The 22,791-nt window shown below is 42.1% G+C and overlaps 1 long non-coding RNA gene across 1 annotated transcript; it reads left to right on the top strand.

The window, feature by feature from the left end:
- Positions 1-366: 366 nt before the first annotated feature.
- On the top strand, positions 367-12,331 carry LOC117595408. Its single transcript, XR_004576665.1, has 3 exons — positions 367-1,076; positions 1,581-2,541; positions 10,543-12,331. It is a non-coding gene; the product is annotated as an uncharacterized LOC117595408 (long non-coding RNA).
- Positions 12,332-22,791: the final 10,460 nt, after the last annotated feature.

Here is a 22,791-nt window from a genome sequence, read left to right on the forward strand (position 1 = left end):
CCTGACAACGTCTGCCTGTGTCAGTATCTGTACTGACAAACAAGGTGGGATAGCCTTGTAGACAGAGTTTTGTATAATCACTCGTGTTTCAGGCCAATTCTTGGTACCGACACTTCAAACGCCGTCAAACAGTGGGACTTGAAATCCCTCCTGGCCGGTTCCGGATAAAGCGCTTCCCTGCCGGTCGGGTTACGCACTGGCTGGCAGTGCCTGGGCCCAGATGGTGGCATCGGGTTGGGCATATGAAGCCGGAAGCTAATGGGCCACAGTCCCAGGCACATTGGCACTGGTGCCTGAGGAGGATCTTACTGAACACAGTGGCTCGTGCCGAGCAATGCCACAAATAGTCTTGTCGCTGCCGCTTGAGCTCCAGACAAAAACAGTGCTGTGGTAACAGCCTCGCGATGGTGCTCCAATTGTTGTTTTGTGTATTGTTATATTTTGTGTGATTTATTGTATGTCATAACTGTACTGGTGCTGTAGCCTAGCCCTCTAGGATGTACTATGTATCTGCCCAGATGGTGTGCTTCAGTGTCTTGGTGTGTATACACAACAGGGACATTGTTCATTTGTAATGCAGGACTATGAATGGATTTCAGATGTCACTTAGTCACGGCTGTTCTAGGAGCTTCGGAGTGGAGAGGGAGGGAGGGAGTGAGGGAGAGAGGAAGGACGAAGAGGGGAGAGAGCTGCTCAGCAACACACAGAGACTGAGGTGGAGTGAGAGAAACAGAGAGACAGTGGTATTGGGAAAAAGTGAAAACCTGGATTATTAAAAAAAAAAACGGACATGGGAATTTTCCTCAGATATTGCTGGACAGTATAATGATGTTGATCAAGACCTTCAGACTTCATTTGAGGAGCATCTTGAAGACATGGACAAGAAATAGAAAAGGATTTCTTTGCAGTCTTTAAATCCTCATCCGTTCCTGTGGCAAGAAGAGAAGCGGGGCATCTGATCTGACAACCAACTAGTGGACACAGAAGGAAGTGGAGAAAAGGACCAAAAAAAGAGAGGGAGTGGAATAGAGGGAATGATGGATGGATACGCTTAATGACTCAGAGAAAGAGATATAGTAAGACCTGTTTGTTTCTCTCTGTTACTGTTATTTGTCTGTCATTGTAACATGTTATTCAAATGTATCTGTTACAACATGATATGTCTGTTGCTGTCAGTTACTCTGATGCATTTATTACTCTACTTTATGTCTGCTACTCTCTGTTAATTTAATGTGTCTGTTACTCTGATTTGTATGCTACCGTCTGTTACACTGTCTGTTACTCTGATGTGTCTTTTTCTGTCTGTTACTCCAATGTCTCTGTTACTCTGATGTGTTTGTTTCTCTGACATGTCTGTTACGATCTGTTACTCTGATGTGTTTGTTAATCTGTTTATCTGCTGTGTCAGTTACTGTCTGCCACCCAAATGTGTCTGTTAATTTAATGCTTCTGTCAGTTCCTCTGATGTATCGCTCTAATCTCAGTTGCACTGTCTGTCACTCTAATATGTGACTGTAATGTGTCTGTCACTCTAGTATGTGTTAGTCTAATGTGGGTCCCTCACAACTTTGTGTCCTCAGAGGAAAACCATGGGTGACACAGAAGACCAGAGGACAGCTAGACACGCAACCTGAGCCACCCGTCCCCTCCCACCCCCCACGGATGAGTCTCTGCAACCCCCCCCCCCCCTTTCTTTTCACTATCTCTTCTGCTGCCAGTTCTGCAGCTTCTTGAAGATCTCTTTTTTTCTTTTCTTATCTCACAGTCCTCCTCTCATCCAGTCCGATTATCATTGGCTTGATGTCTGCTATGGCTACATTCTCATTTCTTTGTGTCAGTATGGAAAATGCCTCCTCTTTAAATACAGCTCTATCCAGCAGCAGATTGTATTTTTCTCATTTTAAGAAACAAAAATATGTAAATAATTAATCATTTTGGTGATGGGAAGACTGTCCATGGGTCAACAGAAAGTGCAAAGGGAAAGATTGTTTTGTTAAGTCTTTCATGTAGAACAGACATTGAGCTAACATACCTCTGGGAAAGAAGATGGAACTTTACCTGTGAAGCAGAGGAAAAACATTGCCCACAGCCTCAATACAGGGACATTTGAAATCTAGTTCTAACAGCAAGAATTCATATTAAATATTAATAGTGACAGGCATGTAGGAAAAGCATGCATCAATGTTCCACGACGAGCAAAGTGGAAACAAAACCACTTGACACCTGATGAGAGGCTCAGAACACAGACCAAGAGCCCCTGATGGAGATCTAGGTTTTGACGATTGAACTGACAACAGTCAGACAATATACAGAGCCAGGTTCAGGGCGTCCCTATCATTGAGAAGTCAAGGCAGGACGAACCAGTCTGTGTTTCAGCAGGACGTTTGCACTACTTTCAACAGCGAGAGACCTGGACCAGGAAGACAGCAGTGAGCTGGGGGATAGGGAGGGGGCGGAGCTTTGCCAGAAACTAGAGACATGGAGAGGACACTGGAATAGCAAAACAGTGGCATATTGGCTACCCCCCAGGCGCAATGTGTGGTGAGTATACAATTCATTAGTACACACGCAAGTCTGCCTGTCTCTCTGTCTCCATGCGTGATGAATGTGACTGCTTCGTGGTTTGAAAAAGAACCGTACGTTACAAGACCGTTTAAGACAGGGACAGGCTAAAGGAGAAATGGATGTTACGTGACACTCATTGAACGGGCAAAAAGCCAAACAGTGAAACTGTCACTGAACGTGTGGTTGAAGACGACCGATTCAACCTTTACTGTGTTTTACTTCCCCACTGAGGTTTGTTTAGTGTGTGGGGTCAGAGGTGATTTGCAACCATGGTTTCTGCTTTTCTTATGTGTCTAATGGTCAGAGGGTTTCATACAGAAAAAGCCTAGGAAATGCACTGTACAGTAGTAGCAGAATATAAACACACTGTGTGAATGTGCCCGTGACTCCACTGAAGTCTTTGGACATCTTTTGACTTCTTTAATTATTTTAAATCGTAAATGTGATGCAACTGATTTGTTGGACACATTCATGTAGAAAGTGGTTTGATATTCAAACATAGACACTCTGATTAGAATCCTGACAAAAATATGAATGAATATCCTTATTTAAAATGTCTGCAGTTTCGGAGGAACCCTAAGGTCAAGACTGTGGTGTCTGAAAGCCGCCCCTAACATTTTTGTTCTGACTGCTGGTACAACCAAAACGCCAGTTCCAGAGAATATGAGAGACTGAACAGGTACATAAAAGCATGTCGTATAGTCAGGGTTCCTCTGAGAGGTGCAGTGGCTTATTTCAGTAAGGTGTTTGAGTTCCTGGTCACGGTGTACCTACAATGTCTCCAGTCTCCAGCACAGGGGGGCACAAATTGGCTGAGTACTGCCTTGGGTGGATGAGTGGATGTCGGGCAGGGCAGCGTTGCTCTCTAGCACCTCCCCATAGTAGGTGGGGCGTTTGTTGGCTCAGTCGTGGTTGTTGGCTGGGGGATGCGTTCATCTCCAGTGTGTATCAGTGTGCGATTTTAAAAACATTCTAACAGGCAACACATATTCAAACTTTAAAATGGATGTTTTTTGGGCTCAATAAGATCAAGTGGACTATATGTAGAAGCCGAGGGAAATGAAGGTGTTTTTTCTTCTTCAAGCATCTACATCTCAATTTTCTGGTGTTATCAACCGCTCTCCGAAACACCACATTCTGAAAATAACTAGACATTTCATTCTCCCCCAAGTTGACTTCTATTTGATTAGGTTGAGCCGCTTAACCCCCCATGTCTCAGTTCTCAGTTTCATTAGTTGAATCAGATAAGGAAATGGAGACAGTTGTTGCCAGTAAATATGTTCACTCCATTTCCTGTAGAAGAGGGGGGCGGGAATGGCAGAGGCCATGGAACTAGTAACCCCTTGATCATTTCATCATGAAGGATATATCCGAAAAAGAGGTCACTGGTGAAGCTAATTAGAATGAGAGTGGGAATAACATCAGAACAGGGGGAAGCGAGGAACTGAATTTAGTGTCAGTCCGCATGCTCTGGTCGGAAGGACAGTTAGTCACTAATCCGAGCGGGAAAAAGCGAGAGATGACCGAAAGAACGGGAGGCAATCTGACAGTCAGCGGTTGACCCCCCCACCCCCCACCCCCCACCCCCGGGCACCACTCTCCCCTCCCGCGTAGCCTGCACATCAGAGCTCATAATGAGGCATGTGGAAGGCAGGGTCGTCATAAGGGTCTGGCTCCCCCGCCATCACTGTGTGTGAGTCATCTCAACCCGTGTGTGTTTTCATATATGTGTGTGTGTGTGTGTGTGCTGTTTTATCATGGATTCTAATTCTGTGTCATGTTTCAATGCTATCTAGCTGTTGGGATCTGTTGTGCAATAACCCAGAAGTTTCTCTGCAGTCGGCACCTGTCTTTTAGCTGTGCAGTATGAAATATTTGTAATGTTATTTATTAACACCATTAGGTGTTGCAGAAGGGGCAACAATCATTCCCGTGGTCCCACACAAAATCCAGAAAAAATTACATGAAAAAAATGGCAAAAGACAACCAGAGATAAACATATTCACATGAACAACATGACTATGAAACTGAAACTGTGCGGGTGTATGTACAGTGTGGACATTTTCTGACTTTGTCTGTTTCCTTAATGCCTAACATGGCACAGCCCATTCCCGTTTCTGCCGGCAATCCAGAATAATTCCATTATGGATATTTATTGGCCAGATTATGCAATTATACATTATGTAATAACTTCTGTATCAGATTCACACCTGTAGTGAGTGGATGACACTTCCCGGGTCGCTGATTTCCAAGTCAGAAGGAGCATCATCATTGACTCTCAGATCTGATGGTTGGGAGTTAGAGGAATAGAGACATATAAGGAGAAGAATAGAGAAAAGGAGGGAGGAGAGAGCAGTGATGAAGACAGTGTGACATGTAAATGTTTTTCTTTGTGGGATAAATGAAATGTCGAAGGGGATCTGTCATGTATACAGTATGGAATGGCAAAAAGGGGTTGTGAAGACAAAGGAGAGGACTACAGCTATATACATTTAGAATCCAGTGCTATGGCATCCAATAAGGCAGTTCATTGAATTGCAGCTCTTTCAATCCATGCTATCTTTGAAAAATAGTGGCTAGAACAGTACATTCTTCAGGTTTTTCTTTGTTAGGGAACCCTTTTTTGTTGCTAGATAGAACACATTGCAGACAGTTAGTTCAATCAATATTATTAGCCTTTAGAATGTAATTATTCAAGACAATACAAAATATAGTTTTTCAGTCTATATTCTAAGGCCTTTCCTTGAGGGCCTAGTTAAACCATTACCACAGTTGTGTTATGAGAGACCTGCTGTACAGGCCACACCAGGCCTGAAAGTCACAATATATTGATTTCAATCACCAGCCATCTAGACTTGGATTGGTTTCCAGGGTCGTGTAGTCAGATACTATCTAAACCCTTTAAACTGAAACAGCAACCTGAATCAGCTGAAATTCGAATAGAGTTGACTCATTTAGAAAAATAAATAAATATTGGTCTTGGTGTTTGTTTATAATTCTACAAAGAAACTTGCCAAAAAGCATGTTGAAAAGTCTGGTACTGTAGGCAGTTCCTGAGATGGCTACCACTCGGCTGACTGACTTAAAATAGGATATTGCACTGTACCCTGACATAATAAAGGAAATCTAGAGAACACTGTCCTATTTTTTCTTTACAGGATTATCTATTATGTCACCGGCACATTTTAGAACATTTGCACACCTATTTAGGGGAAAATTATTAAAATTATCACAAAATACATAAAAAAAGATTAAGACCATTTCTCAGACTTAATGTACAATTTCTACAAATTCAACTGGTTTCTGGTAGAATGGTTATTTCACTTCACTGATAGCCCTTTCGGAAAAATGTTTGCTTGTTACTTGTACTTTTTATGTTTCATCCCTCAAAAGTAGATAGAGAAAGCTGCTCTGATAGTGCTGGTTTATTTCCTTCCTATCAGTATCAACACATGGTCTTACAGCAAACTCTCCCAATCTTCTGTGTTCATTTTTGGGTAAACCTTTAAAAGTGTTTGCTTGTAAATAACAGTGCATACCGTACCATCGTTGCAATAATTACTAATTAATTTCAAAACTTAGAAATAAGGCCGTGATCAGTTCAGTCAAATTATGGCTGACAGTCATTAGCGCCTGGTATATTGTTTTTGCATTAACAAACTACATCATGTTATTTAAATGCGAGCATTTTACAAGTGCCTAGTTGCATAAACAACTTTCACTAAAACAAGTTTGTCTGCAACCTACGTTTTGAAACTACAGTGTTCTGGTATATCAGCCTTATGGTTTTGTTGTGAGAGTGTCCTGTCTGAAGGTGGACCCATGCCTAAACTGTATATCCTTAAAAATTCTGAGCCTAAATGAAACGTAAAGGAAAAAAATACAAAAACCTTTCGTGCCAAGACTATGTTGTTGTCTAAATGACAATGTTGTCTAATTGACTTGCCTTCAGATAAGTCAACTACATTGCTGAATACATTAACAGGCAGGTATACATATTACATTTGCAGATGTCATGGTAAGAAGTGGTTTGAAAGTGTTCATCCTCCATAGCATATATGATATCAGCATTTATAAAATTACTGTAAATTAGCGTAGCTTTAAAGCAACAAAATTGTCTCTCAGGCCCATGGGACTATGGGCACAAAAGCAGGAAATTAGTTTTGAAACAGCAAAATTTTTCTTCTGGCAAAATGTGAACAATAACCAGAACTGTGCTGCGGTCGGTTCCACGGAGCCCCAAATGCTTAAGCCCGGATGTTTGAGAGGAAGAATTGTTGACATGAATGTTGACATTTGTAATTAAAAGGGAAATAGAAGAAGAAAAAAAGGTAGCATATTAATTAATATATATTAAAAAATATTAATTATTTGATTAATTTGGTAATATTTTTGAACATATCTGTGAACTTATCAGAAGTTCCAATATAGGATTGTTCTTGGATACTTTATACATTTTACTGTAGACAGTGTAAGTGGTCACAGCCCTCACTGACCTTTATATTTCTTACATTTTGATCTGGACTGTATAGTGTTACAATATTAAAATACGTCTTATATCATAGTGCAAATAATAAATCATATGTATATGACACAAATTGTTTGTAGCTCTTCTGGGAAAGGTTATAAAACATTACTAGAGAATTTAACATTTCCAGGAGCACTGTGGCCTTTATCATAATAAAATGGAAGATGTTTGTAACCATCATGACTCTTCCTAGAGTTTCTGAACAGACATTGGAAAATGCAACAGAAGAACAACCATATATCCTGCACTCCATCAATAATGCCTTTATGGTAGAGTGGCTGGACGTATGCCACTCCTTGGTAAAAGGCATATGACATGCCAACCTCAATTTGTCTTATGGCACCTAAAAGAGAAATATTCACTGTTTTGATTATACCTATATCAAACTATTTGTCCTAAATTCAACATCCCTACAATGAAGCAGTATGATGGGAACATCATGCTATGGAGATGCTTCCCAGCTGTAAGGACTGGGAGACAGAGGGAAGGATGAATGGGGCAAAATGTAAATATGTCCATTGAAAAACCTGATCTAGAGTGCACAGGACCTCAGATTTGCACGAAGATTCCTCTTTCATATGAAAACATACAGTCCGTTATTGACCTTTGCTCTGAGCAGTGGTGACTGCTCTGGACCCTTGGCTCGTGTGTGAGCGATTCGGTTGGACCGCACTGCATCAGCACCCGTCTCTCTTTAGTGTCAGACGTTTTATATGAAGTTAAAGTTAACTCCCATTTATGCCTGGTGGACAGAGGTCAATCCTTTACAGCTCCGCATGCCAGAGCTGGAATGGGGAAAGGTCGGAAGGCAAGGCACGGCACTTGGTGGATGTGTCTACACAATTAAATTTGGCTCTTGATGTCAAAACCAAAGTGGACGGAATGGTTGGACGGCTGTGTCCTCCGTCAGAACACCATAACCAAATGCAGGAGTCTGAGCCAGGAGATTTTGGGAGGAGACATTAAAGAGGTTTCAGAATGATGAAACGTTAAGACGTTCCCATTAGACTCTTGCAGCAGAGGATTGTCTGAACCAAGCTGCACATGCTTCTATTTTAGCCTCGTACTAATGCTGTGTGAATATAATGGCTTTCAGTTGACTCTAATGAGGATTGCCGATAGAGACTATCCATGCTTTGCAATTAAGTAACTTGGACAGCATAGTCTGTGTCTGCAATTCCACTGTGGTCCTGCTCTTTGAAAAGCTACATTAAAATACATTAATCATCAACGGTGTCTCTCTCAGATCCCTTGTGGTATTAATGTTGCAGGGTGATATCTTGTCATCTTTGTGAGCCTATAATATGAACCTTCATTAATGCTTACAGAACAGCCCTAGAATGTGGATAAACTTCTACATACTCAAATGTATCATAACTGTGAATATGTCTGGGATAGGCTTGCTGACATGTCAATCAAAACGTCTGGGCTTTTGAGAGGAATGCTTCAGTATAGTTCAATCCCCTCCCTTCACAAGGCCGCGGTGGGTAAAAAAGGAATCTGTACCTATTTGAATACGATTTCACACCTTTAGATTAGTTGTTTAATGTATGTCGAAGATGTACACAATAGGCTGGTGAGACCCTACAGGTTAACAGTCATTACATTGCTTTAGGTTTTTCAAAGTGACAGTGGAGCTGAGCTGGTTGGTACGTACCGTGACTCACAGCCCCCCATCTCCTCAGATCCCAGTCCACTGTCGACACCCAGCTGAATCACTGCTACACGCCGGGCTTTGGGAGAGGCCCTTTCTGGGGATCTAGGCTGAATAACAGTGAGTCAGTGGGCTACCAGTTACACTTACACTGCAATTTAAAGATGAGATCCGCTTCGAGCTGGGCAAGTCAAGGTGGCATACAGAACCGTACTGTAAGATACTAGGAAAATGATCATTTCGTTTGAATGTTCCACTGGAAGTGGTAACCCCCATTACAAGGAACTCTCTCCACACACCTCTCCTTCTTAAATCTATCTTACCATATCCTTTTATTTGTCCTCCCCCTTCCCTGTGTTTCTCTCTCCATTCCTGACTTTTCCTTTGTCCCGGTCTACATCTCTCTCTCTCTCTCTCACCCCCGAGTCAGTTGGCAGGGGAACAGTATTTTCTGTCCACCTCTGAGAGGCAGCACCGGGCTAGGGCCATGTGTGAGTAACTCCCTTGCTGGGCCTGGAGCGAAGAGGTGCTGTGTGTATTTCCCCCTAATTGGGTTGGAAATAATTGTGTTTCACTGCTGAATAGCTAAGTCACATCAGAGCAGAGGAGAGGAGGCCAGAAGACACAGCTATCTCCCAGGCCTTACCGGGGCCTTGGGCTGCTTCAACATCTGCTAGCTCCTTTATTATATTGATTATTCTTTCTGACCCTTTGTTGTGCAGAAAGAAACCACCAATGCAGAACAGGAGAGGGTTGATTCCTGCTGTGCAGACTGCAGTTAGTCCTCTCCGTAGGCACCCACAACAGTGTGTCCTCTTTACTTCAGTCCACTTGAATGGTCCCTTGATGGTGAAGCAGCACAGAGCTGTCGTCTCTGAAGTGGATGATGAAACATTCAGTTTGACATGGGCATCATGTTGAATTAACACATGGCACCATTGCCTGGGAAGGGACTGGAGAAGCCAGATACCCTCACTGTTATGCTGAATCCCCAGCAAGGGCTCTAAACAAGCTAACAGCACTGAGAAATACTGGCTCTTGTGCCATGAATGTGTACTCACAGCCAAAAAGGTGAAGCCTGATTTTGTTATTCATAAATGTTTTATCCTGAGGTTTGTATAAAATGCTGTGTGAATTAGACTGCTAATACCTAATACCAATAACAGGTCAATGATAACATCTGATACTAACAGGTCATTGATAACTTATGATACTAACAGGCCAGTGATAACATTTGATACAAATAGGTCAGTGATAACATATGATACTAACAGGTCAGTGATAACATCTGATACTAACAGGTCATTGATAACTTATGATACTAACCGGCCAGTGATAACATATGATACAAATAGGTCAGTGATAACATTTGATACTAACAGGTCAGTGGTAACATCTGATACTAACCGGCCAGTGATAACATATGATACTAAGAGGTCAGTGATAACATATGATACTAACAGGCCAGTGATAACATATGATACAAATAGGTCAGTGATAACATTTGATACTAACAGGTCAGTGGTAACATCTGATACTAACAGGCCAGTGATAACATATGATACTAACAGGCCAGTGATAACATATGATACAAATAGGTCAGTGATAACATTTGATACTAACAGGTCAGTGGTAACATCTGATACTAAGAGGTCAGTGATAACATATGATACTAACAGGTCAGTGATAACATTTGATACTAACAGGTGAATGATAACATCTGATACTAACAGGTGAATGATAACATCCGATACTAACAGGTCAATGACACTATCTGATCTCTCCTCCCCTTCAGGTGTACCACCCTGTGGGGGTGGGGCTCACTGATGGTGAACATGGTCCCCCCCGGCCGGCATGTCTGCCACTTCCACGCCGAGGACCCGGTGGATGACAGGGAGGAGCGCGTCCTGGCCGTGCTGGGGATCATTGGGACTGTGCTCAACCTGCTGGTGGTGATCTTTGTCTACATTTACACCACCATTTGACAACCCCCACCACGGTCCGAGCGGCTCAGGGCCATGGTCCAGGTTGACACGTAGGCTCCTCACCGAGGCGGAGGGCCACACATGCAGCGACAGGGACAGAACAGTGGTGGACCCAGACGGAGGAGAGATCCAAGCAGCTTGACCATAACATCAGCCATTAGATATTTTGGTTCAGGAGAGTGAGGAGGAGTCAGCATGTTCACGTACAGCTATTTTGATATCAGCAACATGGGAAACTTTCCTAGTTCTTCAGTGAGAATATTCCTCTTCTGTAAAGACCCTCGCTTTCTCTTGTATATTCTTTGTAGATGTTTAGATTAGTGCTCCCTGTTTATATTATTCATTCAGCAGCCACATATTCATTGGATAGCCACGTTTACTGAATGCTCCATTGTCTGCCATTTTGTTATGAATCTACACTTTAATACGGTTCGCCAGTGTTACTATTTTGTAAAGAAGCATAGATATCATGCGTGTTGAAAAGGAGACAGAGGATCTGATCCTGTTCAAAATGTTTTTGTCCCCTGGAGCACATTCCAATGTTCAAGGACATTTCCTTCACCTTCTCATAGTAAAAATTAGACGCCATTCACTGAGGCACCAAAATAACTGCGATGTACAAAGAGCCGGCCTGAATATTCACTTCATCCTCAACATACTATTTTCTACTAACAAGCTCAAACCTGAGAAGACATGACAAGATCATTTATTTTGGGTTTAATTGTTTCAAACGCCTGTTTAAAAAAAAAAACATGTTTGCACATGTTTATCTTGTGTGATTATCAGTGTTGGCTACAATTGTAATCGAAGGAGACACGTTAGCATCAGCATACTCAATTTAGGATTATTTTATTTACTAACCTTCATGTATGACTGTGATTTCTTTGAATCTCTCTTTGGAATGTAATGTGCTTCCACAGACCCGCACTGCATTTGAGATTACAATGGAGCAGACATAACTACTCAATTGAAAATTGGAGTGTGGGTTGTCACTGACTGCACCAATTACAGCAAAAATATTGGGCTTCCATTGACATTTGATGTCAGCGTATTTAGCCAGAAAGTTATTAGTTATAGCTTTGGGGAAACAATCTATTAATTTCAATCGTAAACGTTTACAGCGTAGGTTTTTTAAATGTATTTTTATTTCATAAATTGCACCAATCGCTAACCTGCTGCAAAATGACATCTCCTGACATTTTCCAGGGCTTCCAGAAGAGTTCATTACTTGAACAAACACCAACCTACGGTCCTCACCTTAATGACAAAACACTTGCCTTACTGATGTCCCCGAAGACTTGGGTTAGCTGTAAGGCTTGAACAGTGTATCAAGGTAGACCAGGGTGGCCACAGTAAAATCAGTCAAAAATCTATGGGGTTAAATACCAGTTGCAACAGCTCAATTCTGATTCCGCTTAGGCGCTTGCATTCTAGAATCCTCAAATCTGCTGAATTCTTCAGGAACTCTAAAAATGGCACAGGGATTTCAACCATCACACGGCATGGCTATTGGTTCCCTACAGATATAATGTACAGTGGAGAGAACAAGTATATGATACACTGCCGATTTTGCAGGTTTTCCTACTTAAAAAGCATATAGAGGTCTGTAATTTTTATCATAGGTACACTTCAACTGTGAGAGACGGAATCTAAAACAAAAATCCAGAAAATCACATTGTATGATTTAAAAAAAATGATGTGCATTTTATTGCATAAGTATTTGATCACCTACCAACCAGTAAGAATTCCGGCTCTCACAGACCTGTTAGTTTTTCTTTAAGAAGCCCTCCTGTTCTCCACTCATTACCTCTATTAACTGCACCTGTTTGATATCGTTACCTGTATTAAAGACACCTGTCCACACACTCAATCAAACAGACTCCAACCTCTCCACAATGGCCAAGATCAGAGAGCTGTGTAAGGACATCAGGGATAAAATAGTAGACCTGCACAAGGCTGGAATGGGCTACCGGACAATAGGCAAGGAGCTTTGTGAGAAGGCAACAGCTGTTTGCGCAATTATTAGAAAATGGAAGAAGTTCAAGATGACGGTCAGCCTCCCTCAGTCTGGGGCTCCATGCAAGATCTCACCTTGTGGGGCATCAATGATCATGAGGAAGGTGAGGGATCAGCCCAGAACTACACGGCAGGACCTGGGCAATTACCTGAAGAGAGCTGGGACGACAGTCTCAAAGAAAACCATTAGTAACAAAATCCTGCAGCGCACGCAAGGTCCCTCTGCTCAAGCCAGCCATGGGACCATGTATCGCGAGATGTTGGCCAACAACCTCCTTCCCTCAGTAAGAACATTGAAGATGGGTCGTAGCTGGGTCTTCCAGCATGACAACGACCCGAAACACACAGCCAGGGCAACTAAGGAGTGGCTCCGTAAGAAGCATCTCAAGGTCCTGGAGTGGCCTAGCCAGTCTCCAGACCTGAACCTTTGGAGGGAGCTGAAAATCCGTATTGCCCAGCGACAGCCCAGAAACCTGAAGGATCTGGAGAAGGTCTATAAGGAGGAGTGGGCCAAAATCCCTGCTGCAGTGTGTGCAAACCTGGTCAAAAACAACAGGAAACATATGATCTCTGTAATTGCAAACAAAGGTTTCTGTACCAAATATTAAGTTCTGCTTTTCTGATGTATCAAATACTTATGTCATGCAATAAAATGCAAATTAATTACTAAAAATCATACAATGTGATTTTCTGGATTTTTGTTTTAGATTCCGTCACTCACAGTTGAAGAGTACTTATGATAAAAATGACAAACCTCTACATGCTTTGTAAATAGGAAAACCTGCAAAATCGGCAAATATTTGTTCTCCCCACAATCTCTTCAGCAATTTAAAGATCATACAGTTACAGCTGCCAAGGTGACCATAGATTTACAGTTGAACACTTCGCTAATCCGTCCACGGCTCAATCAACAGTAATCAGGTGCATGTAAAACAGTGAATTTCCCTTCACAAGTTGATGCTCTTGTAACACAATAACTTATATTGGAATGATGACACAGTTTCAGTGCGCTGTACATCCCATTGAGTTTACATAGTGAAATTAACCAGATCTAGTGAATAGTAATGGACAGACAAAATGGACTCTCCGTTGCCATTTAGTCTTACCCAAACTATCCAATAATGAGACGTGATTGAGATGACTATTGTCCTGGCTGTAGTGAATCCTGCTGTATGTTCAGTTATACAGACAACCATACAGCTCCAATGTATTTTCTACAATCGCACAGAGATGTTGACCTTAACCATGGTTGAGATTCCCAGAATACAGTTTATGCACACAGCTAAACGTAAAGATGTTTGTTGAAACAAACTTATTTTTACAGTGCAACATCGCTAGAAGACTCATGAACTTAACTATCTTTTCGTGTGTGTGTACAATATAGTTCACCATGTAGTTAGCTTGCTGCTAAGCAGGGCTTTCTGCCATGATAAAGCTTTTGCTTTAGACCAGAGGAGAAGTGGCCAGGGACCAATGGGAAGGAAGAGCCCAGAGCAGACTCCGGGCCATCTGCTGTCCCTGTAGACAGTGGCACCTCCTCAACCCAGAACAGCCTTCCTTCTTCCTCGCGTCATTCCACCCCTTCAACTGAAACGACAGAAGTACTTTAATTCAGGGACTCGTGGGTAAAAGGGAACCTCGGAATGTGTGTTTTTACATTGTGTCATCCTAAAACAGTCGGAACAGGCCTGCGTGTGCTCTGACATTCTGTCTCCTAATAGTTCTGCCTATCTGGACATACACTTTGAATCTTGGTGAGTCACCTGCTTCATGCTGTATGAAAATGCATCAATCTATTCAACTCTTACCATTTCCTACATATGTACATTCAAGTAATTCATTAGACACTATTATCCAGTGCAACTTACAGTGGGTAAATGCATTTCTATACATGATGATGCCCAGTTTGAAATCCCTAAAATAACACTAGATCACCATAGAGTGGTAGCACATGTCCTGCGTGTCATTTAGAATTGAATTATGTAACATAACGGAACATTAGATTTGTATTCATTTTGTTTCACATAGGAAGGGACAATGATTTTTCCACAGTGTGCATTTGAATGAATTCTGTCTTTTTTCTATACAGTGGGTTTATTTTAATTTCCAGAACTTTCCCACTGACTGTGTAGCCTCATTTATGATGTATGAGAGACCTGGATTTTGGAACGAAAGGGACTCTTATGTGGAAGTTTCTGAAGTGTCTGGACAAGATTACAATTTATAGCCCCTGAAATACTGAAATATTAATATTTACTGCACAAATAATTGAAAGTCCATACAAACAATAGAATTCAAAATATCCAAGAGTATTATAAAAAGAGAGGGAATTGTATTCTTGCATTGCTATGCAGTCTTTAAGTCTTATTGTAAAGTTTTACTCTTTATATTTGTGTTTGGAAATGTTTGTGCTATACCAATGCAGCTACCGAAAATAATAAAAACAAATGCCATGAAATCAGATGTATTTCCATGCACTGGTTATATTATATAATTATTCCAATAAAAATGTCAAATGGTATCACTTCTCTAGTTGTTGTTCTAGTTTTATTCACACCACCCTAGGTAAAAATGAACAAAATGTTCTTCAAAAACTGTTATTGTTATATGTAACTTTTAATAGAGAAAAACATATATTGATATATATTCTAATTAAGATTTATTCCATGACATCCTGTTTCACTGGGGTATAAATATGAAGTGACACAGGCTAATCTCCTCTAGTCATCCTTCAACATGGGAAGGGCCAGAAAATACAAATGAAACAGTCAATGACTATTAAAATAAAGATACCGTAATTTCCCATTTATAAACTGCAGCTTATTCACAGATTTTCAACCACAGCGATTAATACATGGGTGTGCCTAATACACAAGTTATATACTAGTTTACATTTTTACAAATGTTTACACCAGCAAACTTTTTCACAGATGCTTGAGGACATAGAGATCTCAGAAAATCATGTTGCAAATATGATACAATTGGGTTACAGGGTTTTCAAAAACATACTTTATTTTAAACTTTTTGTAGAACTCTATGACAGATGTTTAATATTAATGTACAATGTATGTATAAGTCATAATTCTTCAGGCAAATGCGATTTATGTATTGGTATGGTTAATACTTGGTTTGTATACACACAAAGCTATAAAATGAATGGTGCAGTTTATACTCAGTGTGGGTTATAAGCGAGGAATTATGGTACGTGCCTGAAAATACCCATCTCCACTACAACTGGAGCAATGATGAACCTGTCTGAAAGACGACGCATGTGTATTTTGTACACTTTCAAAGACTCTGTGGACCTAGTTAGGGACACAAAACTGACTCCATCAAACACCAGGAGGTTTAGGCCAAAACCTGTCCACTTCTGCCAGGAGGCTAAAACTGGGTCATTGTTAAATCTTCCAGCATGACGACTATTCCAAGCCTACCTCCAATTCCAAACGAAAATGGTTCACTGACCATAGAATCAAGCTTTTGTAATGGCCATCACTGTCCCCTGACTTAACTTCCATTCTGAACCTATGGGGTGAGCTGGCAAGGAGAGTCCACAAGTGAGGACCAAAGATTCTGGAGAGTTTCTGTATTGAGGAATGGCATCAAATCCCTTCATCTGTGTTCCCCACCTCATCAAACATTCTGGGAGATTGCTTAGAGATGTTATATTGGCAGTGTACAATTTAATGTTTATATAAAATAAAATAAATATTATTTGAAAAAATGTCAGCAAATTAAAAGTTTGATTCATATGAGTTTGAGTGTAAGATCAAGATGATTAACAAGCAATAAAAATATATATTTAACAAGGGTGGCATTCATTCTGTAGGGCACCATATTTTATTTCTTTGTCTGTGGGCAAATGTACAAAATCAGCATGGGATCAAATACTTTTTTCCCTTACAGTAGATGCAGAAAAAAACAATATGAAGTCTGAAATGATCCCATTGTTTGATCTTCAAGGTTTCATTGCTTCTTGAGAAGATGTGGTGAACATACTGTGTAAATCATTAACTAAAAGTTAGATGTCAGAAGAGCTCAAGAAAATAATGGACGAGTTTCCCACTAATGGCCAGCTGGAGGGTGTCGTTCAGAATTGTCCTTTGTGAACGCTGGTATGGTATTTATGATTGTACAAGATGATACAAACACAGCTCAGGCTGTAGGCTCTGCCTCAGTCACCCCATAACCATGCTCAATGTTTCCCATTTCCCAAAACAGTTTGATCATCATGTTAATAGAAATTTTTCATCAATTCTGATGTGTTGTCAAACAGACTTCCCATTTATTGACTCTAAAAGATCAGAAACAAACCAGTGGTACAGGATATATAAACAGAATTCCCACAAATGCAAAAGACTACATCCGTGTGAGTGACTTTGTACCATCCAGCTTGAATGCTAACTCCCATCTCATAGTTATAGTTAAAGTATGTCCTAAAACTTGAATTCTGACATTGTCTATGGTATGACCATTATAAAACAATTCACTGTTTTTAGCTCAGCAAAGAAAGGGAAACTATTTTAAATAGTATGGTATGAGGACAAACAAGGCAGTCTGATAAAAACTGTTTCTCATAACAGTGATCCCACCTCTTGTCATATGACATAGTTACATGACTGTATGTTTACAATTTTATCTGAAGAGGAGCAGCAGGTCTTCATCGCTGTCTGAGGGAGGCGGAGCCTAAACGCTGCAAACCTCCACACAGAAGCTGACATCCTCACAGATCAGAAAGGAATGTCAGTGATGTTAGACACAAAGCACAAAAGGCATTTCACAATCACCATTTACAACAAAGCAGGATATTCCCAACCAGAGTTGATATGCAAGTAACAACCCGAAATTATATTACGGGGCCTTACAGTACACTATTTATATCTTTTTCCATCTGCCCTCCGGTTTCTTGACCTCCTTTATAGAAAAGTCCTACCAGGCATCCAGTGAAAACACATCACACTGCAGAGCTCAGGAGACCCGCAGTGCCTTGTTCTGTTTTCAGCCAGCTAAATAAAGAATGTGCGTCTCCAGTCTCCTGTCTTCATCCAGTATTTATTAACAGTATTATCATTGGGCCTCTTTCTATTGTTTATTGTTGTTCCTGTCTTCATCATCGACCCAGCGGGGAAGTTCGTTTTCAAAGCTGGAGCTCACTCCCTCTCTTTTTATCTTGCTTTCTTCCTACCGGCATATTTCTACAGTTTGATAACTATTTTTAGTGCAAGGGGACGGGTTGTGTGACAACGAAGGAGAACAAGAAGAGGTGTATGAATGCGAAGTCTGCTGAGAATGTCCCTGGTAGGACTGGGGATATCTGGGTGAGTAATGGCTCAGGACCAAAACAGATGGGACGGAAGTTGTCAAATTAGTGAGCTGCAGGCTTGAAAACTCAACCATCCCAACACCCAGGACACATGCATGCAAAATCATGCTCTCAAGAAGGCGCGTGTGCAGAAATGGAAGTGTATGAACACAATAGGTTGTTTTGAGATAAATACACGCACAGACACACACTTAGTGAAGTAAACTTATGCCTTGGTTTTCCTACCGCTGCTTCAAAACCAAAACAATTTCAATCCTTGACAACACATACAGTCCATAAAACGTACACGCATCTATCTTTAATATACTCCACTTTTGGGTACAAAGGTAGTTCAAATGTCTCATTAAATAGAAAATATGGCAACCCAGTTCCAGTTATATATGGCCCTCTGCCCAGCCTCTAAGGGAAGGGAAAGAAACTACCGGATACCTCAAATGTATACATCTGGTTGGGTGGGCAATCTTTGGCCCTTCTGCAGACAGGTGCACATAAGGGGAGTTGTGTTGAGCTATTGCACCCTCTAGTGTCAGTAATGGAGAATTAACGACACTAAATGACAAACTGGCCTTTGATGAAGACACAGCGCTTGCTTCTGTCTCGATCAAGGGTTAGAACCTGAAAGACAGATGTGTACTAAGAGCTGCGTGTGTTTGTTTGTTTGTGTGTGTGTTTGTGTTTCTCAAGTAAAAGTCTATACGTCACATACTCAGTTTACATCAGGTATAAAAGCTACAACTGATGTAATTGCTTACCACCTTAACAGTGCAGTGCCATATCATTATTAATATCAATAATCAGACAAATAGAAAAATGCATTAGAAGGCGGGCATTCAAAACAACATTATATACTAATTGTGCTAATATGTCCAGTACAGTTACATTTTAGTACTCCAGCTCACACTCTTATCCAAAGTGACTTCGTTGTTGATTACATTTGGTTTCTATGGTACCCTGCATTGTGAGGGATTTGATCTTGAGACCAGGTGGTAGAGTGCCCCCTACTGGTCCTTCAACACCACTTCCAGAGCCTCAAAGGCTGGCCAGATGTAAAGAGCAGTACAGACCGTAGCACAAAAACGCAATACAGTAATGCGTCTATTCATGAATTGCACATTACGTCACAGTAATGTTTTGAACATTCCTTTTTGAGCTGACGTCCTACTGAGAGTTATAGTCAATGCACTCTCACTGGGAGATGAGGAAGATTTGGTGCAAGTCATGAAAACTATGGAAAACATTATACAATATCTAAAGAAAGCAAGGTATTTATAGCTAAAGCTTTTGTAATCATTTTGATGTCACAAAATACATTTTTGATGTGACGAAATATTATCTAGCAAGTTAATATTGAGGTGCTCCACTTAATTTTTGCTAGCTTATGTTAGCATTTATAGCTATTATTGATTGACTTTGCTAGCTAAAGAGAACACTGCCAACTTGCAAAATACATTTCATCAAATGGTAATGATTACATTGTTGTTTTCTACTAAATATTAGCCTAGTTTAGCAACCTTGTTGTATTTTCCAGCCAATACGATGTAATTTAGACAAAATGTCAAGCCAGTGTTTAAAGTAATTAGGCCTGTTATAACCTCTAGTCATCAATATAACAGGTTTCCATAGAATGTTAGTTGCCGTGTCATGGACTCGACGATTGAATGAGATGCAGTCCATAAGTAGTACAATGTTAATGGTGTATGTGTGTTCATGTGTATGCTAAGTGTCTCTGAGCATTTGGACATCTATAGTTAACTGTCCAGCAGTCTGTGCTGGCCTGGTTAATACGGGACCTAATCCCCCACACCTTCTCTCAGATAGTGACTGAGTGAACAGTGGCCCTGAGGACTGAAGCCCTTCCTGGTGTAAGCATCCTTGGAGATAGCTAACTCACACCCAGGATAAGTGTGCCTATGTCAGAAGGTGTCTCTCATAATTAACTTAATGGGTTTGATGGCTCTCCCACGGTTTGCCCATCACCTAGGTGTTGGCCTGGACAGATGGGACTATGTGTTAACCGCAACCCATCCATGGGGCTCGCCATGACTGAGTGTAGCAACACTTCAGAGTGTAGAGGCACTGACAGGAGGCAGGAGGCACTTACAGGAGGCACTGACAGGAGGCAGAAGGCACTGACAGGAGGCACTGACAAGAGACAGGAGGCAGGAGGCACTGACAAGAGGCACTGACAAGAGACAGGAGGGAGGAGGCACTGACAGGAGGCACTGACAGGAGACAGGAGGCAGGAGGCACTGACAGGAGACAGGAGGCAGGAGGCACTGACAGGAGGCACTGACAGGAGACAGGAGGCAGGAGGCACTGACAGGAGGCACTGACAGGAGACAGGAGGCAGGAGGCACTGACAGGAGGCACTGACAGGAGACAGGAGGCAGGAGGCACTGACATGAGGCACTGAGGGATACTGAGTGTCCTCAAAACGGGAGGGAATTTGAAAAGCAATCAAAGAAGACATTGGGGGCGGGGGGGTTGGGTGTTTCTTTGAGATCTTGTTCTGTTTTATCCTTTGTCTCCTGTCCTTTGGCAGCATTATGTGAATTAGAACAATCTACCCACATCTGTTAAGTACATGGGGCCTTCTGGGCAGAACAGAAGAGATTCCAAGTCAATGCATTCATGTATTTAGAAGATCATTCTTAATTCTCCTAAAGATCATGGCCACTAGAGGAGGATATAAACATTGCCGTTTTGAAGGTCTGTCTACTGGCATGACTGCATCTCATTGCATGACAACATTTTGCACGAGAGCCGCATGGGAGAGCCAGGGTCATTGTCAGTCCCTGTCGGCCACAGTACTCTTCGCCGCTGCGTGACCCCAGCGTGTCACACAACAGATGGATGTACGTCAAGCCACTTCCCAGCATGCACGGTTGTTCCCACCGAGCCAATCATCTCTGGGTGAAGCATCCCCAGCACGAGTAAATGCACACTAGCTGCTTTTCAGAGGACTGAAGCTGCCTGAAAACACTGCTCCTCTCTGTTCGTCCTTGATCTACTGTACTCTGCTCCACTCTGCTCCTCACTGCTTCACTCCGCTCTGGCCCTCCCTTCTATCCCTCCACCTGTCCATCAGGAGCGGTCTGTCTGCCTGTCACAGAGCTGGCCCTGAATGCTGATGGAGTTCTTCATCTGCTGTTCCCTCTTTTCTGCTGCCTGAGCTTGATGCTCCTTCTCTTTCCCCACTGGGGACATCAACAGGAAGACCAAGACTTTGAATTAAATGACTACTGGCATGAATATAGAGACGCTTCAGTGTGGATTTCTGAAGAGATATGCAGTGGAACCAAACTTGATTTCAATGGAATTTATATGGGAGTGACTATTATGAACACTGCCCTTTATTTCTCAAATGCATAACCTCTCGATTGACATTTCTCAGCCCACAGTAAAGACATGAAGTCCTTATTTAGGCATACTCTCTCTAAATCATCAGAGGCTAACTGTTACAAAATAACAGGGTCCTGTCTATCCAGTCTGTGTTATGGAGGAGAGGGAAAGATGCAGCAACTCATCTGTGAAAGATGCTCACAATTGGCGGAGGGCCTATTTGTCTGTGTGTGTGTGTGTGATTCTCAGTGTGTCCCTATATCTTAATGTTTTGGTATTTGTGTGTGTCTGATTCTAAGCAGTGGTGTACGTCTCATTGTGTTTGTTTCTGTGTATGATCGTGTGGTTCTCCTCCTTGTCTTGTGTGCGGCATCTTGCACACTAGGGCAGAGTCAGAGCCCATTGGACGTACTGTGTGGCTCTCTCCAGGATGTGGGGAAGTAATGGGGAAGTAATGAAGCATGTCCAAGGGCAGAGAGAGAGCCATATCCTCCCATCCCGCTGCCTCCTGGTGGGCCTGAGAAAAGCACGTGTTACGCGCCTTTAGTCTGATGACAGCTAACTCACAGAGTATGAATCAGGCGTGTTGTGCGGATGGCAGGTGTTGTGTGTGTGTGTGTGTGTGTGTGTGTATATGTGTGGTGGGGCGGGTCAAGGTGTGATGTCCATGGACACTTGATTCCCTGCGTGTTGGTGCAGACTAATCGATAGCACAGATTCATGTCACGTTTACCGACGGCATTAAACTAGCCTCAGCCCAGTGACTCGTGCCACTCGCATGGTTCCGTGTCCAGGGAGTCATGACCACACGCTTGCCCGGCTGTGCCAAGGAGCAGTCATGTCCCTCATCACATCGTTGACACGTCTGGGAGGCTGCGTGGCTTGAGGGGGGCATCGTCCCTTACGGACAGTCTGAGGACGTTCTGATTCTCGTAAGCCTACAAGTCTCGACCTCCCAGTCTGGTCTCTGAGCTCCTCCCTGGCCTTGGTTAACAGGACATCCTTAAATGGGCATCGGATAAACTAACGGTTTTCCTAACTTAAAATCTTCCTTTTCGACCTTTTTGGAAAGAAAAAGGTGCAGGGGTCTCTTGATTCTTTCCGGAGCTGTATATTAACAATTCTCCAAGGGTGTGCAAACTTTTGACCACAACTGTATCCTGATATAATCAACTAGCCAGTAATGCTCCAGGTCGACAACAGAAGCAATTAGTCCCAACTGTGACATTCACAGATATCGTTTTCTCAAGTACTACGAGACCAGCGCTCTGAGCGACGACCGCATTGGGTTGCTGCAGGATAGCTGGGAAGATGAGGTCATGATAGTCGTGTGACATTTGAGTGCATATGAACCCAGTGACATGGAAGCATCATCGTT

The sequence above is a fragment of the Esox lucius genome, chromosome 1 (assembly GCF_011004845.1).
Source record: "Esox lucius isolate fEsoLuc1 chromosome 1, fEsoLuc1.pri, whole genome shotgun sequence".
In the NCBI taxonomy this organism is placed as follows: domain Eukaryota; kingdom Metazoa; phylum Chordata; class Actinopteri; order Esociformes; family Esocidae; genus Esox; species Esox lucius.